This window comes from Rattus norvegicus, chromosome 1, assembly GCF_021556685.1.
Source record: "Rattus norvegicus strain SHRSP/BbbUtx chromosome 1, alternate assembly SHRSP_T2T, whole genome shotgun sequence".
Taxonomy (NCBI): Eukaryota; Metazoa; Chordata; class Mammalia; order Rodentia; family Muridae; genus Rattus; species Rattus norvegicus.
Genome location: NC_141534.1, coordinates 34,631,337 through 34,655,917, shown reverse-complemented (window position 1 = coordinate 34,655,917; position 24,581 = coordinate 34,631,337). Strand labels below are relative to the sequence as shown.

The following is a 24,581-nucleotide window of genomic DNA, read 5'->3' as shown; positions in this document are numbered from 1 at the left end:
CCCTGTCTCTGCCTTCCCAGAGCTGGAATCCCCAATACTAAACATGGAGTTTAGGTTTTGTGTTTTTTAAATGTGAGTGCTGAGTATTGAACTTGGGTTCCCAACTGTGCTGTCTCCCAAGTTTGCTTCAGGATTTTTTTTTTTTTCTTAACGGAAGTATGTAGCACGTTACACAAGCAAATCAAAACTTCTTCCTTGAGCAGGCCACATGCTTCACAAACATGAGCTGTGGGCCGGTCTTTGTCCAGGCCTCTCCCTGTGTGGTTTCAAACACCGGCCTGCTCCTGGTGAGTGAGGTTTGCAGTGTTCTTGGGGCAGACACACCTTGCTATTATGAAAAATTGGCCTAAGTGTATACTCCTGAGCAGACTCTGGTGTAATTTGTGTTTACTCCTCACTAATGGATCCTCTGGGAGAGAAGAAAGCCTTCCACACATGTAGTTTCTGTATGCAGACATGTTAATGTGACTGCTGTGAGTTTATTTATCCTGCATAGAAAGCCTGCTGAGCCTATAATGGCATTTATACAAATGTGAGTTTTAAAACACTTCCCCCCCCACAAAAGCAATTCATGTTCTGTGCAGAACTAAATGTTTGTGCCAGGCTGAGTCTCCCTGCTTTGCTCCCCTGGGACCCAGGATGGGAAGTTGCGTGAATCAATTTTCTTCGAGGAAGCGGTACCTCTCCACACGGAGTTGGCAGATAAAGGTTATTTTACTTCTTGGGTTTGAACAAATGGGAAGAACAGCAGAAACTGTGTGGTTAAGAAGAAGCAATTGAAACCTGCAGTCGGGATGTTTCTCTCGAAGGTGTGTGCCTGACCTTACTGGTTTGTGACGCTGCTCTGCAGATGGAGACCAGGCAGCTGACAGACTATTCTGAGCAGGCCCTGGATGCCCCTGGTTTGGAGTGATAAGCCTGTCAGCAGGTCCTGCCTTGAAGTATGCCCTGTGTCTGCCAGGATATCAGTGAGGACAGGGAAGGAGCAGGCCAGCTCAAACTACGTTCATAAAGAAGTTCTCCAGTTTTTAAACAACGGAACAGAACAGCTTGAAATTTTTTTCTATTTTTCCCCACTTCTAACAACATCAATTCCAGCCGAAGAAGCAGAAACATCAAGAAGGAAAAGTTCTTCTGAAAAATAGGTAGGAAAATGCAAGGGTGCTGGTAAGAACCAGCGTGCTCCGTAGCTGCGGAGGCCAGACAGTAGAACAGGGAGGCACTTTGCATGTGCAGACCTGTAGGCCACAGTGGCCCAGACCCTGCCACCTCTCTTCTTCACAGCCAGTGAGGCTGTGCTGTGCAGAGGTTTGGGCTCTGCTTCCACCCGCCCTCTCTGAGCAGCTTGTCCTCTCTTACCTGATACTTCCGGCCCCCACTCTATCTGAGTTTTTGTTTTTCTTTGTGCATCTTTAGTACTCAGGGTTCTCTGGAGTACCAGAACTTACAGAATGAATGTCTCTTTATATAGAAAGGACATTTATGAGAATGACTTAAAAGCTGTAGTCCAGCTGATCCACCAATGACTGGCTATGAATGGAAAGTCCAAGAATACAGAAGGTGCTTAGTCCACAAGGCTGGAGGTCTCAGCTGGTGTTCAGTTGACCTACAGGAAATCCAAAGAAGGAGGCCCTAATGCCACTGCATGGGTTTGCTAACACGATAAGAGCAAGCAGGCAAAGAGAGAGGCTGTCCTTCTGTGTCCTTACATAGGCTTCCAGTACTGGGTGTGGCTTAGATTAAAGGTGTGTCTCCTACAGCAAAGATGCTGATTAGAAGTGGATCTACCTATTTCAAGTTAGGCAAAAATACCTCACAGGTGTGTCCTCCACTTTTGGATTTCAGTTAATTTCGGATGTAGTCAAGTTGACATAGCCATCACAGAATCCATATTGTTTAGGTATTCTTTTCTGATCTCAGCCAGCAATAAGAAATCAAGTCATGCACATTTATAGCGTTTCATAGGTGCCATGGAGGCAGAGATTTGTCTGGGTCTCTGTGAGAGCGTATCCAGATTCCTGCTCCAGGTTCCCCACTCCTTGCCCATGTGATTATATTAAGCATTTCTGTTTTTCTGGATTCAACTTTTCTTTTTGGAAATTGAGATTGAAATTATCAACTGAGTCAACAGTGTATTAAAGTAACTTCAGAGGGACACTAAAACTACATTAAGGAATGAAGACAGACAGACCAACAGATAGACTAGATAGATAAATGGACAGATGGACAAAGAGGAGAGTTCCTCTTAGAGTTGTTCACCAGAAGCAAGCCCAGATTTGAATTCTCTACCTCCTCTACTTCTCCACCATGCCTTTTGTCTGTCTTAAGTGGTAGCCTGTTTACTGTCGTTTGTCTGCTCTGTGTGTGTGTGCGCGCAGGCGTGTGTGTGCGCTTGCACATGTATATGATCTGTCTGTCCCTAACAAAGTACTTTGTTCTATATTTACACAAAAAACACAATATGGGAAAGGAATGAGGGACCACTTTTTATAGAAATTGTTGACAGTCTTACCAGTGAAGAAGTTACTTTACTGATCCCAATGGACTCAGAATAGCACTCAAGACTGCAAACAGATAAATTCCACCAATTCTCACAAGTTGCTTTCAATGTTATGGTAGATGTTTGTTTTGCTTAAGAGTTCTTTCAACCTGTTGGCTCTTTCCAGCAAATGATTAACACACACACACACACACACACACACACACAGGGGCATGGAAAATATGTAACTTGGGGACCTGTATTAAGGGATTGTGGCATTGGGAGGGTTGAAAAACATTGACCTATATTCTCTTGCATCCTCCTTCCTGCCTTCTCTGTGGTTGACTTTTGCATCTCCCCTTCTCTCGTACATAGAAATTAATTTCAGTCATAAATTCATAAGGAAGAGCAGTGTGTACACAACTCCTTTCAGTTTTCCACATAGGTCTTGGAAATAGGGTCTTGAAAGGGTTCCACCATGGGCATCGAGCCTGCTGTATTCATTTTCCTATTTTCCTCCCTAGAAACTCTGTCAGGCTAGGCTCTCTTATAGCTATCTGCAGGGATAGGATTCTCACCCTGTATCTTCAAACCCATACACCCACCACATGTTACCACTCAGGAATGCATTTCTGTGTGTCTGATGACTGAGCTTGCCTGTCTAGTTTCCCATATGTACACTTCTGTGGAAGTGGACTTTTGTTACCAAAATTCCCCTCTGAGGACCCAACTTTTGATCCACCATCTAACTCACAGGATAGATAATAGTGAGCTGGTGGAGACCCTGGGGTTGGTACTCCGTGTCCCACCTTCTTGACTGTCCTCTGCTATACCCCCACACTGTCCTGGTTGTCAGTCAGAGACAGACTTGCTATGAACCATCACTGCTTCCATTGGCCACTGATATATTTTATGTGCTTACAATTCCTTGTGGGTAGAGAAGTTGATATCACCAAAATAAAACACTCAGCACTGCCCCAAATTCATGGTATAGAACATCTTTTATCCAGTCTCTAAAGATGTAAGGTTGATGTCAAATACACGGTACAGCTGATAACCCAAACTGGAGTTAACTTTGCAGGTGATCTGGGAGAATGTATTGGCAAGCATATTAGGTCACTCAGATAGGAGCTTTTGAGATGTTAAATGTCAGGAGACAGGTGACATGATGCTTCTCAGAGCTTCAATGCTGTGATCCACATCAAGATGTGAGACACACACAAAAGAAAAATGACTACTGCGCTGTGCTTGAGAAACGATAGTGAGGTTCCCACATGAGGACAGCAAAAAGAGCATCTGCCAGTTGAGACTAGGCAGCTCTTTCAAAGAACCGACTTTCCTGATTTGGTAACTCCTCCATTTTTGAGCCCCATTAGGTGTTGTCACAAGCCTTGTCTCACTGCACCTTAATGGCAGCTTAAAGAGGCAGGTGTCATTGCACCTATTTATGGAGAAAACTCCAAAGCCTTAAGCTAGGAACTGGCTAATTCAGGGGCACAGAGAATGCAAGCGGCTGAGCTGTTTCTGAGCCCAGGGTTTCCGAGTACGTCTTTTCCCTGATGGAAAACAGAAAAAGATTGTTAGTTCTTGGGGAAACCAGAATTTAAGGAAACCTATTTAAGGCAGATTGTAATTATATTGCTCTTCCGGGGCACAAGCAATATCTTCTCAAGGTGCAGAGACGGTAAGCAATTGATCAGCATGTAGTTCACACACTGTTAGCATTCTGTACCAACTGTCCGCCTTACGGGGATATAAAACCTCCCGCACACCATAAAGAGAAGGGATGCTAGATGCACAATCTATGAAATGTGCTCATCTTCTGGCCACTTTATGGTGCATGAATCACACATTCAGAAACAAGGGGATGCATATTCATGGCATAAAAATGTACGGAGCTTCTCCGGGGAAGCACAGGGCTTGTTTTGCTTTGTGCTTTAAAGACAATTATGTAGGACAAATACATTCTGGAGAGACACTCAGTTATTCCCCAGGAAAATTATAGATGCTTATAGGCGGCACGTTTTGATCATTTCAGTAGTTTATTGCTCTCCTCTGTCGCCAGCACGATCTTCTCCGTCCATTAGTCCCTGTAACAGATCTTTCTGTCTCAGTACTCCCCGTCAGCCGTGGACTTAAGTACCTATTTAATCTTTGCTGTAATGTCACTTGGACTAAGTTGTAACTACTGAAGTTTGCTCTTGCAATTATCCTTTCAGTCTTCTGCCCCAATATCTCCGTCTTCCTACTCAGTCCCAGATGACTATCTGTGCCTTCTCCCTTCAGCCCATCTTAAAACAAGGGGTGAAAAGCAAGAACGCCCAAGTCTTCCAAGTCTCCTCTTTACTCTGCCTTTGTTGCCTTCCCTTTACAGAAGAACCCCATCTCCTGAGGACACTAGTCTTACCCTACTCTCCCTTCTCTCCTCAGTTTGTTCACTCCTGGCCTGCCTCTGCCTTCTGTTCTCATTCCTAGGCACACTGATCTTTGCTTTGACGTACCAGGATACACCAGTGGGTCAGGCCCCAGACTGACCTTCTTCCTGAGATCATAAGGCCAGCCTGATTTCTCTGTCTGTCTGTGTTCCTGACTGACTTTAGAATGTTCAGAAACCTGTCACTCAAACCCACTCTTCCCTTATTCTCCCTACTCAGCAGACAACCACCCCCTGGTTAGCTGGAAGCTTGGATTCCACACCTTAGGATGAGCCTTGACCTTACCTTTCTGTGCATCCTCCAATCCAGTAGCTAGTGATGGCTTCTAAATACCCACTCTGGGTCCAACTCCTCCTACCTAGTATCCCCAATGAGGCTAGAAACATCTCTCTGTGTCTACCTGCTTTTATTGCATTTCTCTGTAATTCCTTTCTCTAGGATCCCTGGTGCTCTTTTCCCACACTCATCAAAAAGTCGCCTCTGCCAAGAGTGCCTTCTCTTCACCTCATGATGAAAACCAATCCCGTTGCTGCGATCTGCTAGTCTAAAGTAAGCCAAATGCTTCTGGGTTTACTTCCTCCTGATAGTTCCCATCCCTTTCTGTGCCCATGCCAACTGCACACTGGTTCATTTTGTTCATTTAAGACCTATTTAGAGGTGTTTATTGTTATTTATTCACACACATAAGGCTGTGCTCTGGGATCTGGAGACAAATTTAAAACAGAATGAGGGAGTTGAGACATTTGACTCACATAAATGATATCTTCTGTAAGAGAAATGGGAGATGCATAGGCCCAGTGTGGAGACTTGACACACTTGGGCACCAGGCAGCTATGGGGAGATGCCAAGGAGCCATAGGCAGGGAGAGGAGAGTCGTTTCACTGTGGGCCCCTCATGGATCAAGCAGTCCATGTCCTGCTCCTGTAGTATAGTAGGACCCTCCTTATGGGTGGCTTCATTGGGTTCCTCAGAATTATAGGAAAGGAAGGAAACTGTCTTGGTAAATATTCTCAGAGAAAGAGAGCAGGTGAAACGAACATGTATATGTTAAAATAATTTCGTTACTTAAGCTTATGTAAAAATAGTACCAGGTCATCTCACACCTGAAAAGTTGAGAACCTGGTCGCTGCTCAGTCCACCAGGCTGAGGGCTGAGCAATCTTAATTTCAAGCTGAAAACCTGGAAGGTTCCCAGAGATTTGCTGGTTCTTACTCAAGGATGGAAGCCTGGAAATGACAGAAGGAAGGGAGAGAAGGAAACCACAGCAATAACTGGTAGACAACCTCATAGCAAGAGGGAAGGTCAGGCAAGCAGTAGTAGTAGCAGTAGTAGTAGCAGCAGCAGCAGCAGCAGCAGCAGCAGCAGCAGCAGCAGCAGCAGCAGCAGGAGATCTTCCTTCTACAGGGCCCTCTTACATCTAGGCTGCACTGTCTGGTAGCAGCACCCACACTCTGGGTAGGCTTTCTCGTGTTAGTTAGGAAAAGTCAGGACGATTCTTCCTTTGAGGCTGTCTACTTAGAGGATTCTAATATGTGGTAAGTTGACAGTAGAACCATCAGAGAGGCCCTAAGGAGACACTGCCTTCCTAAGTGAGTGGGCATAGCAGAGACATGGAGGGCTCATGTGAAAGGCAAAGTGGGGGGGCTTATACTCTACCTGAGGCAGAGTGTGTATGGTGTTATCACAGTTGAAAATTAACTTTTCCAAAAATAAAATTATTTAAGTCTAATTTGGGGTAAAAAGGTGAGAAATGACAGAAAAGAGTGAACTCAGGTCTGGTCACTGCATCTGATCACAGGCTGACAGAGTTCTGTAAGAGGAAGCCACTATAACACCAAATCCACAGAGTAGAAGCTGTTAGTGAAGAGTAGAAACCATCTTAGGTAAGGCCAGCGGCTCAGGCCCTGTGGCACTCAGAGATCTTCTGGGCATCCCATGGGTTAGCAGGTTAGTAGTACTTTACGGTATTATTTGGTTCCATTCTGATTCATGAATTTTTATTGCTTATTGTGTATTAGAACCCTGTTCTCAACTGCATATGAAAAGGAAAACAAACAGTCTGGGGCTATTTACTTTTCTTTAGTCTAGTTCTCACGCAATTAAATATGCCATCTGCAGTCAGCCAGCTCTAACAGGAGTCGTTATGAGTGACCAGTGTCTTAGATGTGCTTATCTCTTTCTCTGCACTTCCTCAACCAAATCAACACTCCAAACTTTTTATATTATGTCTACTATTTTCAAAAGCTGTAACAGAGGCTATTAATGCTGATAGATAAGAACCATTTTTTATCCGTAGGCAGTGTGTCTCTTCATTTGAGTTTTACTAATCATTAAACTTTCTGTTAGGGCTTGTAGAGAGTGGGCACAAAAGAAGAGTCTAGAACACATGCAAGTTTGAGGTGCCGTACCCAGTCATGTATCATGTTTGCTGAGCAATCAGTGTGCCAGGCACTACTGCAGACCGAAGCCTGTTCTCACAGAGTGTACCTCGTATGCCTATAAGTTACTGCACCCATTTCTTGCACAGAAAGATAAGGAATAGTACGGAGGAGGTAGCTTAGCAAAGTGCTTGCTTTGCAAACATAAGAGCGTGAGGAGTTCAGTTCCTAGATCCCATGGGGAGGGGCTGGTTGTGGTGCATGTTCTTATAATTCCAACACCGACCCCTAAAATGGCAGCTAGGTTCCTGGGGCTCACTAACTACCAGGCCTAGCCAATTGAGTGAGGTCCTGGTCAGTCAGAGACCTTGTCTCAACAGAAGAGGCTGCTGCCCTTACTCACATATGCACTCATACAGTGAAAACAATAAGAAGATGGCCTAGATGCCTGATAGATGAATGGACAGATGGAAGGGTTAGGGTAGGATGATTTCTAGATAACCGCACAGTTTTCATTCTTACCTGTTTTCTTCTTTCTTAAAAAAAATTACTGAACATTGTCTTGTGAATGTATGATATGGTAGATCACACGTGTACCATGGTACACATATGGAGCTCAGAGGATGGCTTTGCAGGTCAGTTCTCATCTTATCCTCCTATGTGGATTGAGCTTCTGACTCAAGCCACCTGGCTTGCTCCACCAGCACTTGGCTGCCATCTCTGCCCCCTTTCCCTGCTCTAAGTCCTGATGGGCCAATTCCCATCAACTGAACCAAGAACTCACCAATTTCATTAGTCTGGCACACCAGCCTGCCCCAGATCCCCTTATCTCTACCTCCCAAGTTCTAGGGCCATAAGTATTCATCTCTGGGCCTGGATTTTGAAAAGGCATTGTTTTTATTTTCATATTTAAAAATGTATGCCTTCTTTCAGAGTTTCACACATGTTTGATCACATTCAACTCTCTCCTTCCTTCAACTCTTCCCAAGTCCACATTTGCTTCTGGTTCTACTCAAAATTGCATTCTCTTGGATTTTTTTTTAACTCATTATGACCAATTTTGCTACCCACCCATTAGTAGATGTGTGGTTTTCCACTGAACTGTAGTGAACGTAACTCCTACTGAAAACTGTCTCTTCCTTTCTCAGTAGCTAACCATCACCAACAGCTCCTCAGGTAGCGGTGGAACTTCATGCTCCACTCCCTGACTCCATGCTAAGGATGACTTGGGCTTGCACAGATCTTGTGTATTATGTCACAACTGCTGTGAAGTCGTACGTGCAACTACTCTGCTGTGTGCAGAACAGTACAAACAGTGAACATAAACTCACTCAGTCCAGCTGTAAGCATCTGTAAATGACTGAAGAGATCCCCTCAACATTCACACCTGCCGGGAGCTTCCCAGTAATGACTATATTTGGGATAAAGGTTTTGTGGGATAAAGATTAAGTAATGGCCTGGAGGTGTCAGCATACTGGGTTCATGGCAGGCTGGAGACTCAGTGACTCTTGTCTCATACAGACAGAAAGAGAAGAAGCCATGTGAAAATGAGTTGGAACTGGAGTGCTATTGATGGAACCATGTGGATACAGCCCTAAGTGCACAATTACTGCCTATTGATTAGAAACTCGGGGCATGCACACCATTGGCTCTTATTGAAAGCCTGGGATTGAGGCCCTGTGGACACATTGGTTCTAGAATCTCAGCTTCTAGAACTTCTAGAAAATCTATTTCTATGAGTCAGTGCTTTCGTTATGATTTATAATGGCTTCTCTGGGCAACTAACTCAGCATTACAGAAAACTCTACGCCCTCTCAGATTGAATTCAGAGCCAGACTGTGTGGACTTTCAGAGTTAGGACCACCATGAACGCAAGGGTCTGTAGTACTTCACATGACAGAGATAGCTCTCCAGCCTTTCTTTGGGGAGTGGTGTAACCCCTCTCTGCCTTGATTTCCTCATCTGTCTAATGAATGTTGTGATGATCTCAGCATCATTGTGTCTGGCTTCAGTGTGCATAGAGCTTATCAGTGTTTCATGCCTCTGTCTGCCTCCAAGGACACCATGTGGAAGGAGAGGAGACATCTTGGTAAGGAAGACAATTAGATCTCAGAAAGAGAAAGCAAAACAAAGTGTGTAAATAAATTAAATAACCTAAAATGATACTTAGAATTCATAGAAAAGGTAATGACAAAAAGAAGACAGCCATATTAAAGAAGACATACATATACAAAGTATAAAATTCATGAATAAATGAGTTTATTTTTCACTTTTTGAGAATTTCTTACATGAGTATAATTTTTACAACATTCATACACCCTGTTTTTCCCTCTTCTATATCCTCTGTCTTCCTCATTCCATTTCAAACTTATCACACACACACACACACACACACACACACACACAAACACACACACCATTTAGTGGTGTCCCTATGTTTATATATTTGTGGCTGAGAAACTGGATATCTTGATCAGACTAATCAATAGAGAAGACAGATTTTTTTCCTCTATACACAGCCATTGATTACCAGTAGCTTTTAGTTTAGGGGTAGGTACCTTCAACATTTCCTCTACCCATGCTGACAGGTCAACTTAGGTTAAGACTGTGCAGGTCTTGGTTTAGGCTACCACATTGCCAAGGTTTCATGGGTGCAGCTTCCCTGTCTACCTCCCTCTGTCTCTTACCATTCTCTTCTTCCATCTATGTTCCCAGTCATGTGTATTTTAGTTATGATATCTTGAACATAATTCTAAGAAACATAAGTTCTTTTTTCCTATTCACTAAATATAAAACAGGATTCAGAGTGAACTGGGGATAGGCTAATGGGCTTGATGGCTGAGTCACTGACTCGAGGAGAACAGAGGTTTTGATGAAGGACCTTATTCTCAGACACTGGAAAGCAGGAGAATACAATGTAAGGGCAACATAGCAGTTCAACCCAAGGGAAGCTCATGTATCTCTGGGTCCCCGCCCCTTCCAGGTCTCAGGGTGCACAGGTGGTGTGTGTCTGCCTCCCTGGGGTCTGTGGAAGATGAGTCACCTTCCCTTGTGTGGAAGATATGTGCCTTTTGTTTTGTCTGACTTCAGTTGCCTGACATTGATGGATGACCCGCAGTAGATTGAATGGCTCATTTCCACCACTGCGGTCACCACCGGGACCTGTAGACTGTCCAGAGGCCACATCCATTTTCATCATTTTGAAGCCTGCTGCTAACATGTCGTTCTGTTCTAGAGGAAGCCAGGACTCTAATTCTGCTGCCTGAGAGATGCTGATAATAATAGAAAGTCCTTTTCTTCCTTCTGATATTAGAAGGCGGGCAGGAGCCCTGGCATCCCCGTAGCCTTTGTCTTCTTATATTATTTCTCTATATCTCATTGAATAACTCTGTGCAGCATCTGGCCCAGGCCTACAGGCAAGCCTGGAGTTTCACAGGGGATGGCCCAGGCTGCATTCCTTTAGGGATTTGGTCTCCCCCAGAGGAGAAAAATCAGTTGCTCACAGTGGTTATGAATGACATTGTCTCATATGTAGGACTGACACTTCATCACTACTATTCATGTAGGACACGGTTGAATTAACAAAAGTGAGAGAATGAGCCAACCAATGTTTGAGGAAGGGAGAGGGGTGAAACCAACCCTGCAGATGATGTGAGTGAAGGGCACCTTCCAGTTACTCAGCAACACTCAGTGGACAGCTCCAACTTCCCACAAGATGTCTTTCAGCTGGGCAGCTGGGCAGACTATATACAGAGACCATCACAGGCTGGCTCAAGTGACACACCAACATGAGCCCTTCAGTTAGACAGTGGAAGCAAGGCTAAAGAGTGGAAGAGTCCTCAACGGCAGAGGAGAAGGGATATGCCAAAATCTTCATAGACAGAACTAATATCCTTGTCTTGTATAAAAACAAATGTTTTTTATAATAAGTAGAAGAAGTGTCATGGAGCAAATGGCATATTGTGGATCCACTCAGACAGGACTAATTGATCACTCGGTATCAAATGCATCAACAGTTAAAAGAACCCAAATGTATTTATTCAATAAGAGTTCATTCCTGACCATCTTTAGTGTGAGGATGGCACTTGTGTTGTGAGGGTTATGCTTTGATTTGACAGGTCTCATAAAAATTTTGGTAGCAAGGGTAAGAAGCAACGAAGCACAATTATCAAAGTGTGTAAATGTGATGGAGACACAGGAATGCCAACCAAGTGTTTGTAAAGTAGAATACCCTGAGCTCTTCTTCCACTGCAAAACCAGGATTTCCTTCTGGTGTCTTGGCTGTGAGCAGAGAGGTTACAACAAACCAAGCAGTGCAGAAACATTGAGACCTCTTTGCAGAGGGGCTCCAAAGAAGACCCCACAGGAACAACCAAGCCTAGGGTTCAATACGGTGCCTGTGCCCAGAGACCAGGAGGATGATGTAGATACTGTAGGCCATCAACATAGTGAATGCCACTTTTCTTTCTGAAAGAGGAGATGGATAAGGACAACACAGACATGGCGTGTCTAGGTAGGCAGCAATGGAGGAAGGGGAGAGCCAAGTGATAGCAAGACACATCACCTAGCAGATGCTTGATGTCCCTGTCCAAAGCAATGTTCATCAAGAAAACAGCCATGCACTGCCAGGTGCTTGCTATATTTGTGCTGCATTTTCTAAGAGGACCATTTTATGCACCAGGCCTGAGCTAAGTTTGAACCAGGGTCTCAGCGGATTGATTTCTGCCCTTCAGCTGGACAATGTGAGAAGCAGGGTACATGGAAGCCCAATGCATTGATTCAGAGAGGAGCAGGCAGTAAGCACACTGTTTTAATGTAGGATGATGTCACTATATAGGTGAAGGCAGGTACAGGACAGAATGAGGCCTGTCATTGGACAAGAAGGAAAGATGGGTGGGAGAAAAGTTTTAGAGGGGAGGAGGAGACTGGAGTGGAGAAGGAGCAGCCGAAAGAACATGGAGGTGGATGTTAAGGTTCCTCTCTGCACATTTGCAGGTTATGAATTCTTAAAGGATGGATGTGTACAGGGCTTTGTATGTCTAGGTGGACAATTATATCTTATCAATTGGATCAGAGGTTATTGTGTTGTGTGTCTTTTCATGTGGCGGTTTAATTGAGTTCAAGAGTGCGTGGTGGCTGGACACTGGGCCGCCATGGAATTGGGATGTGCATGTCTGGCATGGTGGCAAACTTGGGAACTAGATTGGTAGAGAGATTGTTGCTAGGCTCACAGAGTAGCCATTGGCAGTGTGATATGGGATGGAGCACAGCGGATGAGAGACGCTGGGCTGACTGAGATGAAAATATCAAACAGATGGCATGGGGCACCACAGTGCAGGATCTAGTGCGGGGTAAAAGGAAGCCCTATTTTTAATTTTACAGCAACATTTTCACTTTCACCATTATGCCCTAAAACCTTCAATACCCTTCTCCATTCAGAACGTAAGCTTCGCAGGTACATCCTACTGGGAAGCTCATGTTCTCCTTTAAATATTCAGGAAACACAATTTAGTTAGAGCTTTAGAAAGAACATTTCCGTGTAACTAATTTTAACATTATTTCAAAGAAAATGACTGGAACAGAAATATTTTACTAGAATCTGATCACTTATTATCACCAGGAAAGTACTAATTTCTCATACTTGTATGTAAAATAAACTGAATTCCTCTTTTTTTTTTTTTTACCTTCCCTTCATTCGAAAGTGTATTAGGACTGAACTATGACCTCTTGGAATTTCTCTACTAAGGTGCTGGTTCTTAGTGGGGCTGTGTCTGGGGTTGGAGCCTTTTGGAGGCAAACAAGGTCATAAAGATTTAAGACCGATGTCTTCCTCAGACCGGATCTGTGGCTTCGTTAGGGTTTTGTCCGTATGACACCATGCACAAGCAAAACAACTTCAGTGAGGAAAGATTGATCTTGGCCCAAAGTTTCAGGAGTTTCAGTCCAGTTGGCAGAGGGTGGGTGAGCAGCAGCTCATGCCATGGAGACAAAAGCAGAGGCAGAGTAGGAGGAGATGCCCCTTCTTCTGTCCCTGAGGCTCCCGAAGCACAAAGGCCTTTTCCTGCTTTCTTTACCACTGGGAAAGAAACTGGAGAAATAGTTTAACAGGAAGACAGCTCTCTCAGCCAACAGTTTCAGAGACAGCAGTTCATGGTCAGCTGCCTCTGGGACACACTGGGGCCATGATCTTCACTGCAAGGTATCCACAAAGCAGAGTAAACAAACCAAACAACAGACTAGGGACAAGACCTACCTTGCAGAGGCATGCCTAAAGTGACTCGATTCCTCCAGTTGTCCCCAGCCTTACCAGCCCATTCAGCCATGTTCTCATCGGAAGGTTAGTGTGTCAGGGAAGCTGGTGCACCTGAGAGCCAACCGTCTCTCAGTAGCACTGACAACTGAGGAACAAGGCTTCAATGCTGGAACATTTGGGGACAGGTCATATCCAAATCACAAGAGAAGCCTCCTCCCAGTGCGCTCTGCCTGAGGCTGTCTTCACTGACACCTGCGCTTTCTTTTTCTTTGGCTGCCTTGAGTACTTGGCACCTGCCAGTCTGTTTCTTCTACCTGTCTGAAAAAGGCAGCTGCCTAACCTCTCGCTGCCTGCATTGTTTGTCTGGGTGTTGTTCTCTTGTATACAATATGGCTTATGTTCGGAAGCATGTCCCACAAAAGGCTCTCCTCCATGAGTCCGGTGGAGCATAGACATGCAGCCTCAGGTAGATTACGCATCTGCTTCCTTTAACACACTTTGAGCAAGGGGCTAGACAGCCTGCCCTTGAGAATCATAAAACCGAACTCAGAATTGAGTTATAACTCTGTCTCTATATCCGAATCGAACTAGACAGTGTGGGTTGGATTAAGAGAGATGAGCAGAGTATTTGAAGAGTTTGGAAGAGACACTAACCTTCCTGCCCAGAAGTTGGGCCTCATTGTCCTGGCCAGAGCTTCCGATAAACAGTAGCAGCAAGCAGAACATAAAGGAGTGTCAGACAGCCCTCCTAAGGCCAATTTCCAGAAGTTGTCACCCCTAATTCTCCCATTGTATCACTGTGGGCTGTCCTGTATGTTACATATATTCTCTATCTTAAAGGATTTGAAGATGGAATATACACTATTCTATATTAAGAAATACAATAATCATAAATGATTTGAGGTATAAAGAACAACATTAAAAGATACACTTAGGTTCATGGTACATTAAAGTTTTTCCTTTCAAATTTACAGAGCGATTGATCAGTTAAGGAGCACCAGATCATTAGAAGTTCAGGGCCCCACTGAGGGAGTATGGGGGCCAATTATGCAACATGTTATGAGAGTGAGGATGAAGAAAATGGGGGCATTTAGTTAGTCAAAAGTTAGCTGTCTTTCTGATTGGCTAGCTTTAATTCCATTGGGTAGTTGTCAGGTCCTGATTAGCCAGCTTTAATTCCATTGGTTAGCTGTCTGTTTCTGATTGGCCATCTTTAATTTCATTGGCTAGTTGTCAGTTTCTGTTTGGCCAGCTTTAATTTTATTTATCTGTGTCCACTTATTTGAACTCCAGTCTGCTTATAAAAATCTCAGGTGTCATAAACATTTCAGACCCTTGCTTTCCTGATTGGGATTTTAATAGCAATAATCACAGCTGGAAGCTACTGAAAATGTGTGCTAAATGCCATTTGTCAAGGGCTTTTAGGCCTCACCTTATTTGATTGTCACAAGGACCCAGCCCCGTAGGAACTAATATTCATAGTTTCAGATAGGAGGCAGGGGCATAGGAAAGTATTAGATGGCAACAAGATCTGCACTTAACTCACTAATGCCAGCTTCATGGCTTGTCATATGATCCCAAACCTTGGTATGGAAGGACTTTATTTGGGGACAGGTAGCTCCCAAAGGTGACCCCATTAAAATGAAGTGGCTAGGACCAGACACCCAGTGTGGCAGGCATCTTCACTTACAAGGGAGACAGAGAGATAGATGCACACAGGGGGAACCTCATGTGAAGATGAAAGGCAAGGTCTGGGCGAAGTCTATAAGCCTTAATAGATACAATCAAAATACTGCAGGCAACAGCTCAAAGGGAGGAATGGAGTCAATCACAGCCAGGTCTGTTGTTCCTCAACTCTTGGTAAGGCAAAGCAACATAGCACAGAGAGTGTGGAAGGCCAGAGATGCTTAACTCATGGCAGTTGGGGGAAAAGGGAGGTAGAGAGAGGAAGGGAAAGGAGAGAGAGTGAGGGAGAAGATGAAAGAGAGAGAGAGAGAGAGAGAGAGAGAGAGAGAGAGAGAGAGAGAGGCACCATTGGCTATATGGACTGTATCTTCAGAGGTATGCCCCAGTGGCCTTCTACTATTAGCTATACCTTACCCTCTACAGCTCCCAAAATAGTGACAAGGCTGGGGACCAAGCATTGGACAGCAAGAACCTGTGAGGGACAGCTTACACTCAAAACTATAACATTATTTCCCTGGCTTCCAAAAGCTCATGGCCATCTCAATGAAACATGCATTTATCTCTGAGTAGCCCCAAATCAATAGTTTCAGCACCATTCAAAAGCCTTGAGATATGCTTTTAACTGCGAAGTCCTTTGGGAAAATAAAAAGAGGGTTACTGTATCAGTCATTTCATTGCTGAGACCACATACTTGACAGAGACATCTTGAGGGGAAAAGGATTTCTTTTAGATCACACTTTCAGAGATTTGTGTGCGTAATCACTGGCTCCCATTGCTCCTGAGTGAGACAATTAATGTCAGAGTAGAGGAGGAAGTTGTATGGAAGACATGAAATGGAGGGAATACAGGAAGTATGGCAAAAGACAGCCCCAAAGACCCACTTCAGTGACCTTCACCTTCAGACCACCTCCTACCTTTCCTAGCTACTAACAAGGATATCATATTGTGAGTTTACTGACTGACTATTGCCGAGTCCTCAAGGTTCTATCACTGCCTCAAAGGACATCAGGCAACCAAGTCATGCGACTATGAGGGAAATTCATATTTAATCATCATAATTTCATAACTCCAACATAACTTGGCACAGTGTAAATATCACCATTTGTGTTGGCTAGTCTTGTGTCAAGTTGACACAAGTTAAAATCATTCAAGAGGAGGGAGCCTCAATTGAGAAAATTCTTCCCTAAGATTGGGTCATGGGTATGCCTGTGGGGTATTTTCTTAATTAGTGATTGATGGGAGAGGGCTCAGCCCATGGTGGGTTCCATTCCTGGGCTGGTGGTCCTGAGTTCTATGGGAAAGCAAGTTGAGCAAGCCATATGAGCGGGCCAGTAAGCAATACCCCTCCATGGCCTCTGCATCAGCTCCTATCTTCAGGCTCCGACTCTCTTTGAGTTTCTATCCTGACTTCCTTTGATGAAGGAATAAAGTGTGGAAGTGTAAGTCAAATAAACCTTTTTCTCCCATGCTTTGGTCATGGTGTTTCATCACAGCAACAGTAGCCGCCCTGACTAAGACACCATTCTAAATGGGAGATATGAGGAGGAACAGGGTCAGATATGACTGAAATCCAACAAGGTGCACAAACCCTGTAGGTTGCTGCCCTGCGGTCCTGGCATATTGAGGAACCTTGTGTGTGAGGAACTTCAGCCAAGTTTGAGCTACTTCATCTCTTTGGAGCTCACATGACCTCTTTCAGGCTGTCTCTACTCATTGCCTGTAGATTTCTTCACCAAGCCTGTGACACTTTCCCTGGCTTCTGTTTCATCCTCTCTGTGGATGCCCACAGACTCTGACCCTGTCACACCTTCCCTGGTTTTCTTTTCTTTCTTTTTTTTTCTTTTTTTCGGAGCTGGGGATCGAACCCAAGACCTTGCGCTTTCTAGGCAAGCGCTCTACCACTGAGCTAAATCCCCAACCCCCTTCCCTGGTTTTCTAAGCATTCTATTGACTTCTGGGCAGATGTCATGTAATCTATGTCCTATTGTCTCTATGACGCTATAACCACTGCATTTTGCATTCCTATAGAAACAGCATTATTCAGACAATGGCAACGTCTGACACCAGCCCAAATTAGCCAGCCTTCTTCGGATTGACCTCTGAGCAATTGGGTGGCAAGATGCTGCAAAACAAATCCCGGAAAGGAAGCTCCTTGGGAAGCTCTGTGAGAGCTGGATGCTCCCAGGGTCTCTTTTCTTAAGAAGAGAGTTTTAGACCAGTCTAGTCTTTCATATCATTCTGTCAGTTTCTGAGATTCTCCCAACATGTCTTCCCTGCTTCCTGATGGCAAATGTACTTGTCTTTAAAATGGCACATATTTCTTCAGATACTGTGCCTTCTTCAGCCCAATTTTATGCTGTTTCCTAGACCAATTGACAATTTTAATCTTGGTTCTCACTTCAAACCTGACTAAAAGCAGCCAGCAATACCTGTATTGAAGCCTGCATGCTGAATGATTTGTTTTCAGAATATATATATATATATATATATATATATATATATATATATATACACATATATATACATACATACATACATACATAAAATTGGGCTGGATGATTTGTTTGAGATACACACACACACACACACACACACACACACACACACATTTATTTGCACCTGATTAATTGGTCCCTTACTTCCAACTCCACAGTCTTAGACCACAGACAGAAGGCAGACAAAGCTGTCAGAATACAGTATGAATGGACTTTGCCTATTTCCTGATGGAGACTTAATTCCTATCAGAGGTTTATGAGCCTTTTTTTGGTCTACATCCTTCTTGGCCTTTTAGGCTTCTGAGTGCACCAGAATCACTTTCATGTATACAATATCATAAGCCTTATCCAGCTTGGTTCTTCACACTTTTCCAAATTCCTCTTGAAAACCAATAGCAGACTCTGAAATAGCAATAGCAACTCTGAAAACCATATTACCAGGCGGTCACACGTTTTGGTGCTAATTTTCTGTACTAATCAAGTTTCTGTCTCTGTGACCAAAATACCCCAAAACATCAACAAAAAAGGGGAAGGTGATTTCTTTTGTAGCCCAATTTCAGCAGATCATGTCTACTTCCTTGTTGCTAGGCCCTTGGTGAGGCAGAGCTACAGAGTGGGAGGGGTCTTTCAGAGTTTCTACTGCTGTGATAAAACACCACAACCAAAACCACTTTGGGAAGGTAAGGATTTCTTTCAGCTCACAGTTCTGTATTGCAAGAACCCAGAGGTAGAAGCTGATGCAGAGGGATGGAGGAGTGCTGCTGACTGGTTTGCTTGCATGGCTTGCTCATCCTGCTTTCTTAAAGCACTCAGGACCACTCGGCTAGGACCAATCAGTAACACAGCCTGCAGTGAGCTAGACCCTCTCACCTCAATCATCAATCAACGAAGTGCAGCACAGGCTTGCCCACAGGCCACAGGTCAAGTTTGTGTCAAATAGCCAGCATGGGGTGCAGGCATGTAGGACCATGACAACGATTTGTCTCATGACAGCCAAGGAGTCGGGAGAGAATGGAATGAGAAACCAGATATCACTTTCGATGACACTTCCAGTGCCCTCTCTCCTGTAGCTAGGCTCTACTCTAAGATGTTTAGAATCTCCCCAAATCATTCTACTAGCTGGGGACCAAATATTTAGTACATGAGCCTATGGTATGCATTCCACATTCAACTTATAACAACAGGAGAGGAGCTTGGGTGGGTTTCTTTCATAACTCCCAAGAAAAAACAGCCTTCCATGCCTCAGAATCAAACTTACAGCCTCCAGATTGTTTAACAATACATTTCTGTTGTTGAAAACTCTGGGCTATTGTATCTTTTGCAGTAGTTCTAGTTCACTGATCCCTAGGCCCCAGTAAGCAGACTGATTAACTGTGACTCCCACTGCATAGAGAGATTGAGGATGCTTAGCCACGGTACTCTCTGACTCCAGGGACCAGGAGCCACTCAGCATGGATGCTGAGTTCAGTGTGGTCAGGGCTCAGTCAAGAAAATGGTGGTAGCTAAGAGTGTAAGAATGAGAGCAGGGGAAGTCACGGTAGGTCAAGTGCCTTCTACAAAATAATCTACTATGCTCATGGGGATCCTGGGAGGTAGTGGGAGCAAGGAGAGCCAAAGATATAGCAGGTAAAGATTTTTTATGGAGTTAGATATTTTCTCAAGCTATGTGATATGGGAACAAGTGAGTGGAAAATAGAAATAGCAAACTTTGTCCTACATAAGTGGGCTTGAAGGAGCAGTTACCAGTTCCATCTAAGACACTCAAAGACTGGGCATCACCACACAGAAAGGGAGACCTATGCAGCGTATAGTCACAGTGGTTTCAGAAACAAGAACAATAACTTGTTCTGGAAGGAACACTACAATCAAAGTCCAAAGATCTAAACTGGAACCGATGGTCTTCCTGCAACTGTGACTGTACTCACAACCTCACCAGGCTCAGTCTACTCTCTACACAACAAGACCTGGTCATTTCTCCCCTGAGATGTTGTCATAGGCACACAAAGACACATTCATGTGTTTTTGTAAGTAAAGTAGAAATGACATGACCAAGGCTGCCACCCCAGAGGGTTGTTAATAAAGATGGTGGCCCCTCTCATCCAATGAGTAGAGACAACACCTAAGAAAGTTCTTTGGAAGCCCAGGTGAGGAAAATTCTATTACAGCACACCAGCTATCTCCATCCAGTTCATGTTTGCTAGGGGCCTACGGAGAGGTGCCCAGTGGAGACACGGCTGGAATCCATCTAATGGAGGGGTGTGTGAAGCTACTTACCACAGTCAAGGACACCTGCAGTTCTGACAGTGTTCGTGATCTCTGCTCAGTTCTCTGTGTGGTAGGAATGATACACTGTGGAGCCAGGTATAATGTCTGCAGTTACAAGGAATTCACATTCTCGGGAGCCAGGTCTCACGGGGATGATATATCAGCATGCATCAAGAAACATGATAAATGGTACCAGTGTATAGCACATGCAAAGGAACATCTCCTAGATAAAATATGCCTGCTCACTTACTTTGAAAGCACAGGTTGCTAAGTTAAAACTTCACATTGTGTTTTATATAAACCTTTAGTAAAAGTGCCAATTTCCCTATCGACCAACCCGAACCTTTGAAACCATTTCTGTTGTATATGGTGCTGGGAATTTGATAAATGATCTCTCTAATCCGATTGTGTGCTGGCATTGGGGCTTCATCGTTTCAATTTATCATGTGTCTCTTTGATGTCACAGCTGACTTGTTCTTTGCTGTGGTGTCATTTTCCCTCTGTGCTACCTGGAGTGGCTTGCAGGCATCAGGCTGCTGAGGCTGGTCCAGTTGTGAAGTACAAGAAGAAAAACATAAAGGATGTCTATTGCCCACTGCACATGGCCAGCAGAGCAGCCTGGACAAGCAAAGCCTCCTGTCATACACAATCAGGCTTTCACAGGCAATACGATGCTGGCCTAGAATGGTGTGCCTTGAGGCTTCTCCAATGTTCTCTCTTCTACCGTCTTGCAATCCTGAGCCTCGAGAAAGCAAGTTTCTCCCAGCCTCAGCACTGCTGGTTCCTTGTGGAAGTCAGCAGTGCTGTGTAGCATTGGATGATGGAAGCCATGTTGGGGGTCAGACCAAAAGGGCCACCAGAAGCAAAGCACTCAGTGTTGGTGCCTAGGTCTCAGGATGGAAGTCTCACAGGTACGTGTGCTGCTTCCAAGAAGCCTTTGGCACATGGCTCAGCCCCTCTCCCTGTGGCCCACCAGCAGCTGGGTAGGAATGAGTGAACAGGGCATGTTGACATGCATGGAAAACAAGGCACTGATAGAACCTTGAATCTCTTTTTTGCTGACTTTCCCCTGGTTCTAACATGTCCCTGATTCATGTTAGAAGCTCAGAAGTTTCTGAATGAGGCAACTCCTGCCTGGTTGACCCCAGTCCATCCAGCTGTGCTTTCCTTGGGCTTGGGTATGACTCAACTCCTACAGCCCGGAGGGTGACTGTGTAGGTGCTGTGGTGTGTCTCTGGAAGGCCAGCCCACCAGCAGAGCAGCCACCATCAGTTCCCTCAGCAATTCCCTGGTATAAGAGGTGTGTGTCAGGCCAACTCTGACAGAATTCTTTGGAGTGGGGTTGTGCTAGCTCTAAGTTGGTGAGACACTGTTGGAGAACACTGACTTTATACCCTTCCTTGGCTACATAAAACACAGACTCTTCCTGGCTGTGCTGGGCTGACACCTGTGAGACAAAATTTTTTAGGTTTTGTCCTGCTTAAGTCTGTGTGCTGCATGACAACTGGCCAACTCAGGTGCTACCAGGATATCCTTTAGGGAGTGGTAAAGGCAGGACTGTAGTCTAGCATGGGATGCTGGGAGGGAATCATTGTCTGTGGAGCCCAGGATTAATAGCACTGTTGTGTAAGTGCAGAGGTGCCCGGTCAGGGCTCCACTGGATTGACATGCCCTCAGCAACTGTGATGCCAACCTGTAGTGGGTGTCAGTGCTCAGGCTTCTGCTCTGCTCATTAGCATCAGGACTGTGAAAGTAATGATGCTTGTGCCCCTCCTCTCTGTAAGCACCTTCTGTAGAAGCCACTCCCCCATCCTCAGATGATCACAATGCATTGCAACAGTGCCCTCTATATGACTAATGACTACTTCTTGACCTCTGACCTCTGCCTTAGAGGGAGGTAGTGGCTTCTTAAAGGTATTTTTTTCCCCTCTTGCTTCTTTTCTCTTTTTGCTTTGACTTTCTGGTTTCTTATTTGATTCATGTTTATTAAAGTTAGCAATAGTTCTGATGATTATGGCAGATCCAAGATTGCCACTACCCTGTTCTTTACTCCTCCACCTAGCTCTCTTCAGTCTTGGTTCTAAAATCAAGTGAACAGACAGCTTGATTCAAGAGACCCAGTACTGAAAGGAGAGTGTGGAGCTACTAGCCTTAGGCCAAATGTCTATGCTGACTCTCTCTGCTCCTTCAGTCTACTCATGCCCTTCCCCAGGAGCCTATCCCATTTCTCATGTATGCGTACAGAGTGATGACTCAAGAGTACTGTGGGTCTGTCCAGGGAATAGTCAACATCTCTCTGCTGCTCATCAGTGAGTGAGGCCAAGAGAAGCATACACTGGGGTCTGGGCCTTCAAGAAGCATCCCTCTCCAAAAGCCACCAGTATTGATCTGGCTGAGTCCCATCTGTATTCTAGTTGAGGTTAGAGCTAGGGTGAGCATGCCTGCCCAGCAGAACTGCCACTCATGGGAATCAATCCATCTTTCATAGCAAGACACCTCCCTCTCTATTACCTCCCAGAAACACTGACCCTTCATTTTCCTGCTCTTTGAGCTGCTGATTCATGGCTGTCCTTACAACACTGTCACTAGTCAAATCCTCCAGGGCTCAGACATAGGAGGGTGTCTGGGCAGCTGAGACTTTCCCCTGCAGCCTCAACTATTATTCTGCAGTTTTGCTCCAGGGCAGTCATGTCTATGTGAAGATAATGAAACAGTCTCCTGACAGAGACCAATATCTGTAATTGCCTAGTTAGTGCTGTAGTCTGCCTAGGGTGCTTCTGGGAGAGAATTGTCTGCTTTCTGTGGGTCTCTAGGGACCATGAGCTACCAGGTTATGAGTGTGGGACTGGGCACAGAAAGTTCTAGAGTGCATGGTGGGTGCTGCAGGGTCCACGGGAGCTCCAGTCTTCAAAGCTGTCAGGAAAGGGGACCTGACTGCCAGCTCCTGAAGGGCATTGTGGGGGTGGAGCTTCATGGTGTCTCACCTGGATAGAATGTCCACAGGAAGGCACCTTAGACAACAGAAGTGTTCTATACTGAAGTTGTGCAGGCCAGGAGCCCAAGATGGCTTGACTGAAGGGTGAGATCCTTCTAAGACTGAAGGGGAATCTGATCCAGCCTCTGTCCTGGACTCACAGATGCTGTTTCTTGTCTCTTCTCATCATCTTCCTTCTGTGTTCATTTGTATGTGTCCAAGTTCCCTGCTCTTATGATGACAGTATATGGGGTTAGGGCTCACCACAGGGCTTTGTCTTAACTAACTACATTCACATGGATCCTGTTTGAAAAACTGACCACACTCAAGTGCTGACTGTCAGGTCTTCAACAGAGGAATTTTTCAAGTGGCAAATGTTATAGGCCTCAAAGTGCTACCTCCTTAGCTTTGGTGAAAACTAAGAAGATTTTCAGTTGTCCTAAGTTGTTCCAGCAACATAGCTGACAGCAGCTTTGTTAAACAAATCAGTTATGTTATCTGGTATTTCTATACTAGTGACTAGTATCCTCCCACCACAAATGGATATACCATAAAGTGCATAATAATCCAATCTTTCCATACATATTTCAGTGTCTATGTGTACTTCACTCAATCCCTATTTGGACTTTTACACACACACACACACACACACACACACACACACACACACACACACACACTTTAAATTACTTGAATTTATTTTGATTATATTTTCCCTTCTGTCAAGTCATCTCAGAATCTTACTTCCCTACCAATCCTACTTCATGTCAGATTATGTGATTTTAATAAATTAAAAAACACAAAAGACTTCCAAAAACTGCTGATAAACACTTTAAGCAAAGTAGCAAGATACACAATTAATATAAAAAATTGTAGCTTTTCTATATACAAATGACAAACATACTGAGAAAATCATTAGAGAAACATTACATTTTACATAAGCCTCAAAAAATATCATTTGAATAACTCTAATCAAGCAAGTGAAAGACTTATATTAAAAAAAACAAAGCAAAACAAAAAACCCCCAAAAACCAAAAGAACTTCAAGGCACCAAAGAAAATTAGAAGACACCAGCAGATGTAAAAATATCCTACGCTCAATAGGATTAATATTGTAAAAATGACAATTCTACCAAAAACAACCTACACACTTCTCATCAAAACTTGACACAGTTTTTCACAGAAATTGAAATAAAACCTTAAACTTCACACAGAAACATAAAAACCCAAGAAAGATAAAACAATCCCGAATAGTTAAGGAACCACTGGAGATATTACTGTCTTGAATTTCTGCTTGTACTACAGAGCTATAGTAATCAAAACAACACGGAACTGGCATAGAAACAGACATGTTGATCAATGGAACGAAATTGAAGACAGACGTGAGGCCATATACCTATGGATACCAGATTTTTGAGAAAGAAGCACAAAGTATACACTGGAGAAAAGATAGCACAGGAGAAAAATGGTGCTGGTTAAATGTGCATCTAGAGGAACGAAAACAGATTGTATATCTACTACCCTGCACAAAACTTAACTACAGATGGATCAAGGACTGTAATATAAGCTGAGATATCTTGAATTGGATAGGGAAGAAAGTGAGGGAGTACATTTAAA

At 44.2% G+C, this 24,581-nt stretch overlaps 1 long non-coding RNA gene across 2 annotated transcripts in view; it reads left to right on the top strand.

The window, feature by feature from the left end:
* Positions 1-949: 949 nt before the first annotated feature.
* LOC134484858 (uncharacterized) overlaps positions 950-24,581 on the top strand; it is a 229,204-nt gene continuing 205,572 nt past the window's right edge. For both annotated transcript variants that reach the window (XR_015644968.1, XR_015644966.1), the window contains exons 1-2: positions 950-1,145; positions 5,353-5,463. This is a non-coding gene — a long non-coding RNA (uncharacterized LOC134484858). The remainder of the gene's footprint in view (positions 1,146-5,352; positions 5,464-24,581) is intronic.